The following is a 10,596-nucleotide window of genomic DNA, read 5'->3' as shown; positions in this document are numbered from 1 at the left end:
TTTCCTAGTACCATCTACTTTTGTGGAACATTGTATGTCCTATGCCCACCTGTTTAAAGCCATTAAAATGAAAGCTACTGGGATAAACTAAAGTTATTTCAGAGTTGGATGTGCTTATGCCCAATAGTAAGGTCAGGTAGGTCAAGAAGGTAAAGTTCCAAATTGAAAAAAAAAAGAAAAGGAAAAAGAAAAAAAAGAAGGTAAAGTTCCAAAATAGAAAATAAGTGTCAGAAAAAGGATGAAGGTCAAATAGAAAAAAGTAAAATAGAATAGGTTATCTTAACAAGAACTACCATGTCATTCCATATTTTGAGTTTCTGTAGGTGAAAACCTGGGACACTTCAACTCTGCATCTTCAATGTCATTTGCATAATTCTCCACTTACCTTAAGAAGAGGTTAAATTTGTAGACTAAGTGGTGGTTGGCACTAAGCACTCTTGGCTCTGGAGAAGTGGCCAGGATCAGGGCCCCAGAGAAAGGAGAAGGAGAGTAGGTCAAAGGTTAAAGAGGGATTTCACTGCCTTCTTGTCCCCCAAATAAAGCAGAAATTGTTAAACTCTTTTCAGTTTGGACTGAATCTCACTTTCCTTATGGTTGTGAAATCTTGGGAAATCAATTATGTGTCCGAGCTTCTATTTCTTCATTGCTGTTTGTATGGTAAGAAAAAAGATAAACATCTGCTGTTACTCCTGTGTGCATTTAAAGAGTCTGCCACAGTTCTAGTAACAGGATAGAACAGTAAACATATTTTTTTCTGTTTAGCTTCTTTCCAATTTTTATTTCTTCTGCCTCCCAGACTCTCTTTGTTCCTCTTATGAAGAGTTAACCAAAAAGTGCTACAGATATGTAGTATGGTGGCAGAACGTTTTTCTGCACTAGCACCAAAACATTTTGGACATTCATCCTTCTGGTGGTGGTAAGCAGCAACAATATTGTATGTAAAAGACAATATTTTATTGTTTATTAAATTAGAGGCAGTGTGAAGAATTGGTAAGAGTATCAGTTTGTGGTCGGACAAATTTATTTCTGTTACATGCAATTGCCACTGCTATTTAGTTTCTTTGTGTGTGAGGTTCCTCATATGTGTTATCATTCATTCATTCCTGAGCACCTCCTCTAGTACATGGAAGTTCTGGGAACACAGTGATAATTACAGACTGGCAGTTAGTCTGTGGCATGGAAAGCACTAACTTGTGTGGTACTAAACCGTGGAGATGGGGCAGGAATCAATCGATGCTTGGAGGAAGATGACAAAAACAACACCCAGAGTTCTGGAGCTGAGGTTATCAGCTGAGGTCAGAGTTCTGCAGGAGATGAATGAGACTGTGCTCTGGGAAACAAGTAGCTGAATAGATCAGAAGAGGCCCTGAAAGCCGTGTTGCATAGTTGAAAGTTTTTCCATACAGCATCCCAAATAGTACTTGCTTGCAGGACTAGAGTTCAGTGGGACCTAGTTAACACTCTCCCTTTTCTAGAAGACACAGAGTACTTATTAGTGTCTTTTGACTTTTTAACAGTACAGAATTCTGGTTAATATTGGTTTAATAGCTTCCCCAAACCATATATGCATCAATCAGAGAAACTGCTCAGGAGGAATAGTGAGAAATGGGAAGCCATTTCAAAGTTGTAAACTGGAGACTAATATAACCACATACATATTTTGTAAAAAAAACAAATCAGTATCTATCACAATATGGAGATTTAGCAACTCAATTGATCACTGAGCACTGGTGGCTCATGCCTGTAATCCTAGCCACTCAGAAGACTGAGATCTGAGGACCATGGTTCAAAGCCAGACTGGGCAGAAAAGTCTGTGAGACTCTTGTCTCTAATTAGCCACCAGAAAACTGGAATTGGAGCTATGGGTCAAAGTGGAAAGGGCAAAAGAGCTCAGGGAGAGTGCCCAGGTTTAGTCCAAACCCCATGTGTATAATGATGAATATGACCACCACCACCACCACCACCATCAACAGCAAAGAACTCAAAGGATTTAATGCTCATAAGTCTAGGAGGTAGATGCTATTATTTTTGATGAAATGAGAAAACCAGAGCATAAATAATTTTGGTACTGGGTATTGAGTACAAAAGCTTGAATGTGAATTTGGTTGATCTGCTTTTCGTGGAAACAGTGGATTGAACCCAAATAATACTGGAGACAATTAGGGAGGCATTATCACTATGATTCAGATATCCACTTAAACCACATACATTTGTTCAGAGAATTAGATAGTACAGTTAAAGGTCCAAGTATAGTTTCTACTATAGAGTAGATTGTTTGCAGGTGGTTGTTTTTCCCATTCATATAATAGAAATTTGATGTGTGAGAAGTATGTGCTTCAAAGCTGCAGGTTAGGTGGCGATGGCAGAGATTGAAGTTTTCTATGACTGCCATAATGACCTATCACAGACGAATGAATGAAACAATACAAGTTGATGGTCTCACAGTTTAGAGGCTGGAAGTCTGAAAGTTAAGGTGTTGGCAGATGGCTTCCTTTGGAGATATGTACAAGAAAATTGTCTTGAGGCCTCTCTTCTTGTTTGGAAATGGTCACATTTATATTCCCATTTCCATGTATGCATAGCTATCTCAATGTTTCTTTTGTAGGGGTACAAGTCATATTTGATTATAATTCACATAATGGCCTTATTTTAACTTTATTTTTCTATAAAGATCATAACTTCAAGTAGGGTTGTGTTGAACATGAGGATTTTGATATATGAAACTTGGGGAATAAGGACTGGGAATGTGCTTGTTGGTAGAGGGCTTGCCTAGCATGCCTGAAGCCCTGGGTTCAATTCCACAGTATCACATAAACAGAAAAAGTTGGGAGTGGTGCTTCTGCTCAAGTGTTAGCCTTGAGCAGAAGAAGCTCAGGAAGAGCGTCCAGGCCCTGAGTTAAAACCCCAGCACTATAAAAAACATTTTGAGGGATAAAATTAAATCCATTATAGAGGGATTATTTAATAATGGCACACAAAAATTCGTCATTTGTGTGGAGAAAAATAAGCCTGGATTCTTTGTCATATTAAAATCTTTGACAAGAAATGTACTCACTACCTTATTTATGTAACTGTAACCTGTATGTACATCACCTTGACAATAAAATTAAAATTTAAATAAAAAATCTCTATCAGAAGAATGAAAGACTTAAATATGAATGTTAGTAAATGCATTTAGAAAATATGAAATGTATTATCTATGTGAAACATCTCAATAATTTAAGCTTTAGAAAGAATTTCCAAATACAACATTAAAAATTTAAAATGCAACAGGTGAGATTTAAAATATTTAAATCTGATTGCATTAAAATTAAGAACTAGCAAAAAGACAGTGTAAGATGAGAAGACAAATTGGTTTGGAAAGATATTTACAAAGCATATAACTTATAGATAATTAGTATCCAGAATACATAACAAATCAATAAGATGGTAACATTAAACCAATAAAAAAGAGAGATGAATGGATTTTTTTTTGTCAGTTATGGGGCTTGAACTCTTGGCTTGTGCACTGTTCCTGAGCTCTTCAGCTCAAGGCTAGCGCTCTACTACTTGAGCCACAATGCCACTTCCAGTTTTCTGGTGGTTTGTTGGTGATAAGAGTCTCAAGGACATTCTTGCCTTGGCTGGCTTTGAACGGCAATCCTCATATCTCAGCCTCCTTAGTAGCTAGGATTACAGATGTGAGCCCCCTGTGTCCAGCTATGAACAGACATCTGTGTGCAGAAGAAACATCCATAACCAGGGAGAGATAATTTAATCTCACAATAGGAAATAATTTTAAAGTTTAAATTTAGACAATTGTCAGCACTACCATAAAGTAAATGAAGAGAACTCAGAATACACAATTGGGAGAATAGAAATTGGTAGCTACCGTTCAGCATTGTCTTATAAAGTCAAGCATTTACATGCCCTGTGACTCAGTAATTTCAGGCTAGGTATATCCTAGAGAAACTCCTATACAACATGAGTTCAAGATATTTACAGAATATTTCATACAGAAAATAACTGCAATGGACAGTGACAGAATAAATTTCAAAAGTTTGGATATCTTAATATGGGGATACTGTAGAAATTTATGAATGAGTAAGTTACTGAAGCATACACCAATATGATGACTTCTAAAAGGCAAGTTATAGAAGACTGAGTTATAGAAGACTGACAAAACAAAGAAAATTAAACAATATATTATTCATCTGCTTTTCATGTAATCAAATAATAGAAAACCAAAAGAAAATGATGACATACAATTTCAGAAGCTTTCTATATGAGGAATGCACAGAATGAAAAGAGAAGCATTGTACCAACATTGTACAAGCATTGTACCATGCATAGATATATTAGTGATATTCTGACATAGTCCTTTTTCTTGGTTGAATTGTGTCTTGCTCCCAAAAGATACAATGAAATTCTAACCCCTAGTATCACAGAGAAGAATATTTCCTTATTTGGAAACAAAGCCATTGCAGATGTAATTAATTATTACCTGGCCTACTGAAGAAAGGTGAGACTGATCCAAGATGACTGAGGTGTTTATGGAAAGATGACTATGTCAGGATGTAGCAGAGAGAATGGTATGTGAAAATGAAGACCGGTGTTATGCCCCTACAAGCTAAATATTACCATGTTCACCAGCAAATCACCAGACAGGCAAATGTCATGGAACAGATTCTCTCCCACAACTCTCAGATGGAACCAACTGTGTTGACGTTTTTATTTGGACTTTCAACTTATAAGACAATAAATTTCACTTGATTATGCCCCTCAATTTGTGGTACTTTGTTTCAGCAACTCTAGAAAACGATTATTTTCATAATTCAGTACTTAGAAATATGTTACATATGCTACTTTTTGTGTATTGAGTTACTTGCATAATAAAATAAAAAAAGTTGTCATGCTTATCATTACCACACTGAAACATGTTATCACTATTAATCTTGACAAATTTCAATAAAGCTTTTTCTAGACAGTGTTATTGAAACAACAAAAGTCAGTTTTCTGGACAAAGGGAGAGGGTGAAAGAGATGAGTCTGATCCAGGTGCATGGCATGCATATATGGACATATTAAAATGAAATCACCTTATGTAAGTACTTAATGACAATGAGAATGTGAAAAAATCAGTTTCCAAATCCTCCTTGATTTTTATACAGTTTTACTTTAGCCTCAATATTACTGAGTCCTTGCTTCTCTGACTTCAACCATAGTGTGCACAATTTCTGAGTGAAATGTTCTGTATTGAATCCTAGTAAGTCTTCCCCTGTAGCCATCTGGCATCAGCTTTACTTCCATTTTAACACAAGAGAATTAGAGGTGCCTAAAAATCTCATCAAGATTAGGGTCCTGCATGCCAGAAAAGTAAGTGCATCCTCTAAGCCTAGAAGCCAACAGGGGTCCCTATTCTCCATTCACAAAATAGTATCTTTGCCTCTGATGAACAGTACTGGCACAAGGTTAAGTTCTTAGTGAATTTATTGAATGGATGTACAACTGAATAGTTTTGTTTGATGTGAACTTCTCTGAAGGAATTTTATCAGCCTCTCACCTTCTTCCCCCTACTTTATGGTCTAGTAGTTTCCTTTATTTGGTGATTCATCAACTTTTCTTTTAATATGTTTTTCTTTTCTTTAGGTAGTTGTACAAAGGAGTTGCAATTCAACGGAGTAGTTTATGAATCCAGTACCTCTGATTAATGTCATCCCTTTTAAAATTCTCACCCATTCCTCTCACCCTACCCCTTTCCCTCACTTTTCTCAATTTTCAGGTTATGTATTGAATTTTGTTTGCCATTAAATAAAACAATTTATGTATACAATGCATCTTGATCTGTGCCATCCCTTTAACATCTTCATCCCTTACACCTACTCCTTCCCTTATTTTTCTTAGTTCTGTGGCATATATAATGCATTCTTATCTGCATTCTACTCATTTCTCCCATTCATTCTTCTACCCATCTCCTCTTGAACCCATCCCCCATTCTTCTTGCAGATACCCATTTCCTAGTACTAATTTTGATAGCCTTTGACTTAGTCTTTCTAAAGAATTGTACTATTTACATTCTCATAGATCCAATTATATTTCAGTTAATTCATTTATAACCACTTGGGTGCTACCCAGTTTTCTTAATTCCAGATTTATAGGCACATGCTAGATCCCACTAATGAGGGAAACCATGCAACCCGTGTTTCTCTGGGTCTGGCCTTTTTCCCTTAACATAATCCTCCCCAAGTTTTCCCATTTCCTTAGGAATAGTTCAATGTAATTCTTTCTGATGGTTGAGTAGAATTCCATTGTGTATATATACCACATTCTTGATCCATTCATCCGTTGAGAGGCATCTGGCTGATTCCATAGCTTGACTATGGTAAATAATGCTGCAATGAACATAGTTGTGGTGGTGGCTTTAGTGTATCAGCATAGTAATGAAAACAGTTTGATTCTGGCATAAAAATAGACCCAAGGACTAATGCAACACAATAGAAGGCCAAGAAACAAATCTACAGACATTTAGCTATCTAATATTTGATAAAGAAGCCAAAAATATAGGCTGAAAGAAAGATAGCTCCTTCAAACAAATGGTGCTGGCAAAATTGGATTCCATGTGCAGAAATGGATACTAGATATCTACGTAACACCTTGCACCAACATCAATTTAAAATGAATCAAAGATTTCAATGTAAGGCCAGAAACCATGAAACTTTTATAGGAATGAGTAGGGGAAACAGTAGGGTTCCTGGGCACAGGTCAAAACTGTCTAAGTAAACACAGAAACACAATCAATCAAAGAAAGATTTGATAAATAGGACTACAACAAACTAAAAGTTTCTGCACAGCAAAGCTATCAAGTTAAATGAAAGATCACAGGTTAGGAGGTTTGTATCAGCCATCCGTCAGACAAAAGCCTAATATCCAAAATATACTTGGAACTCAAAGAATTGAGCCCTGAAGAAATAAACCTGAGAAGAAACAACAACCCAATTAATAAATTGACTAATGAGTTAAAGAGGGCTTTCTCAGAAGTAAATACAACCAATAGACACATGAAAAAAATGTTCATTATCTATTATCTCTGGCCATAAAGGAAATGTAAATCAAACACCACTGCAATTCCACCTCACCCCAGTTAGAATGGCTGTAATCAATGGCTATAATCAAGAAAACTAACAATTACAGATGATGGCAGGATGTGGCCAAAAGGAAACACTGTTACACTGTTGGCAGGAATGTAAATTTGTTCAACCATCTGGAAAGCAGTATGGAGGGGCCTCAAAAAACAAATATAAAACAACCCTATGACCCAGCAATTCCACTTCTGGGCATTTATCCAGTAGAGCACAAACAATGACTCATCAAATTTTAAGGACTAACATGAAACAATGAATGACCAGATACAAGACAATTTGGAAATGGTTGTTTACTCTTCCTCTCTAATAGTAATGTATTCTTTTTTTCTTGAGGAAAAGGCATGAAGGTGTATTAGGAATTCTGACAATATGTGTAAAGTAAGTTTGCAAAAACAGTGCAATTCATGTAGTACTTTGAAAAAGAAATTAATATTGTTTGAAATTTATTACACAACAGATGCTATGAGAGAGAATTTCTTTACTTTCTTAACCCAGTAGCTACAGCAGTTGGTGTTATTGAGATGCTCCAGTGAATGCTTGAGAGTTTTTTGTTGTTGTTGTTTTTAGTCCGTGGAGAGGGCTTGAACTCTGGGCCTGGGCACTGTCCCTGTGCTCTTCAGCTCAAGCCAAGTGCTCTACCACTTGAGCCACAGCGCTACTTCTGATTTCCTGGTGGTTTATTGGAGATAAGAGTCTCACAAACTTTCCTGTCTGGGCTGGCTTTGAACCATGATCCTCAGAGTTCAGCCTCCTGAGTAGCTAGAGTTACAGGCATAAGCCACTGGCGCCTGGCTAAAGCTTGAGAGGTTTAAGTTGTAGAACTATGGTGGTATAGCCATTTCTTCATCCAAATGTTTGATGAGTGGTTAGTGGTTATCCTAGGTGAAGGTGAGTGATGAACAGATGAACAGGACCTGCGCAGAAATTTATTTCAGGGGAACAGGTATAAGTAAATCAATAAATGAAATAAAATGCGATTAATTCGTTAAAGGACAGAGCAGTGCTTAGTGTTATGTTTTCCATGTAGCTTATTTTATGGTTGCCTTTTGGATACTTGTCATCCAGGTGTGATGTTTCTGTACTCACCAAACAATTTAATTAACCAAAACACTCAATTCTCTGACCACACGCGAGTAATAGGTTTACAAGTTATAGTCATAACAATTTAAAGTATCTCAATCTCTGCCACAGAGGTGAGCTGAGCAATCATTCTTTTCTATGGTTAATGGTTAATTTTTACTTTATCTCACTTCTCCATCTTATGGTCCTTACTCATTTCCAGGAATTTAGAGGTGCCCTTAGCTTCTAAAATGGAGTAATGCAGCTTATATCCATGTGACATTGTTTTTTTTCCCCACCTAGCAACATTTTACTAAAATATGACTGAAAGTCGGTGATAGATTCACACAAATATTTGTTTGAAAAATGAGGTATAGTTAATAGGTAGGTATCGCCAGGCTAGGAGCAAAAAAAAAAAAAAGATACTAGTGGCTCAAATCACAGTATAAATAGATTCGAAACTACACAATTGTAGTATAAGTTAAAGTCATAATTCTTGATACAGAAGTATTTTATCACAAGTTGATCTCTACAAAATTGATGCAAATGCCAGTCGTACATATCACCAGATACGTCCTCGCTCGTTGAGCTTTATGATCGCTAAAGGGTTGTGTACCCCTAGCGTTTCAATTACCTTTGTGCAACAGTGGGCCCTAAAACCCTGAGGGTTTTCAGCCAGGATACCTGATTAGGGTACCTGTTTTCACCCCTCGGGACAGCTGAGCTCTCCCTCAAATGCCTAGTCTCTTTCTACCTGGTCCTTCTGTCCCTTTCAGGCTGTGCTTGGCATAAGTTCCATCTGCCCAACATCGAGTCCCTGGACTGTTCTCTCTTCAGAAGCCACAGACAGGATTGCTGGCACTCCCCCATCTCCGGACTCCTGTCTTAAATGCTCAGACATGGCCTCTTTCTCTTCAAAATGTGTTTGGAGCAAAACGTGTGAGTGGCCGGTCTGGCGACCCAAAGGGGCAACTTAGTCGCTGTTGGGGACGCTCTCATGTCTCCATCTGGGCGGAAAAGGGGGCGGAGAAGAGAGCGCAGAGGCAGGGGCGGCGATCACAGAGCCCTTTGTCCCTCTCCGGCTGCTTCGCGCGGCGGCGAGAGGGCAGCGGCGGAGGCGGAGCACAGTCTCCGCACGAGGGCTCTAGCGCGCAGAGGGCACCAGCCCGGGACGCGAGCGCTACCCCAGCCGGAGCGCCACGCTGCGCTCGCCGAACCTGCGCGGGACTGGGCGCGCCATGGATCACCAGGCGGCGCGCTCCGCTGCTCCGCTGACAGCCAGCCGGCTGCCAGGGATATTAAGGTAACCATCTCTGCAGGAGCTGGGTTTCCACGCCGTGAGCCTCTGGATACTCAACCTGACTCAGGTTTCTCTTCCTCTGGCCCCTGGTTTGTGCGGAGATGCCGGGCGAAGGCTGCAGTGGGCATTTTAGGCTGTGCTTGGCGACAGCTTTTGGACCAGAGTTGCGCTGTGCTGTGGCAATCGGTGAGAGAGGACTGACCCGTGCCGACTGTGAGCCGGGTGGATAAGGATCTGGGAAAACAAAACAAAACAGGTCTCAGAGAAAAAAAAGAGACAAAGGGAGAGAAATCTTTTCCCTCAGGCGTGTTTCCTGGTGGGTGACACTCGAGTCCCTTACTGGGGTGGGTGTGGGCCTTTCAAAACAGCCCTCTGGCATTGGAGCAATTGCACAAAAGTTTCATCCAGTTAGGCTCAAGGAAGATGTTGTAAGCAGGGCTGGGGGTTTAGAGGTTGTACCAGGCGAAAGTCGAACTGTGTGAGTAAGAGGTGGAGGAGGCAGCGGCCCCCAGGGCAGCCCAAGCGGCTCCATAGGGCCGGCTGGTCCTAGGAAAGAAAGGCTGCCTCTGGGGTTCCCAGCCTCCCGGAAAGCTGCGTGGGCAACATCAGTCCAATTAGTTTCTGGAGAGGTGGCCGTTGTTCTTTGTATCTAGTGTTAGTGACTCAGACCTCAATCCCCTAGGGAAAGGACAATTAACACTGCTGCTTTTGGATCCTGTTACCCAAAAGCTTTAGTTTAACAACTCCTAGGCAGATGGGCTTAAAGGGTGGACAGAAACCTCAGTGCTGCTTGGAGGATTTCTACCCAGGTGGGAGCTAGAACAGAAAACCGGATCCATTCTCTCTCATCCTGGGTCAGTGAAGGTGTGGTGTGCCGTCCTGCAATTTGGGTTGTAGAAAGACTGACTGAACATCACCCAGCCTGTTTGCCCCGCTCTCAAGTCTAGAGAAGACTCAGGTCTGATCACACAAAGGTGGTTCACCTAGGGGACAGTCTGCAATTTGAGGACAAAGCCCATCCTTAAGAGAAAAAACATTTTTTTTTTAAAAAAAGATCATTTAGTTATTTAGATAGATTGTTCTTCTTTAACAAGTTTTAAATGAAATCTTGGAACCT

At 39.5% G+C, this 10,596-nt stretch overlaps 1 protein-coding gene across 2 annotated transcripts in view; it reads left to right on the top strand.

The window, feature by feature from the left end:
* The first annotated feature begins 9,399 nt into the window (after nt 1–9,399).
* Nucleotides 9,400–10,596, top strand: part of Ptgfr (prostaglandin F receptor) — a 44,687-nt gene continuing 43,490 nt past the window's right edge. The window contains exon 1 of one of the 2 annotated variants that reach the window (XM_042679295.1): nt 9,400–9,482. The gene's annotated coding sequence lies outside the window, so the exon portion shown is untranslated. Of the gene's footprint in view, nt 9,483–9,517; nt 9,666–10,596 lie in introns of those variants that run through there. The other variant, XM_042679314.1, reaches the window with a different exon arrangement.

The sequence above is a fragment of the Dipodomys spectabilis genome, unplaced genomic scaffold, assembly GCF_019054845.1.
Source record: "Dipodomys spectabilis isolate Male_0828 unplaced genomic scaffold, ASM1905484v1 ptg000002l, whole genome shotgun sequence".
Lineage (NCBI taxonomy): Eukaryota > Metazoa > Chordata > Mammalia > Rodentia > Heteromyidae > Dipodomys > Dipodomys spectabilis.
The sequence above is the reverse complement of the archived record's forward strand: the minus strand, read 5'-3'. Positions and strand labels throughout refer to the sequence as shown.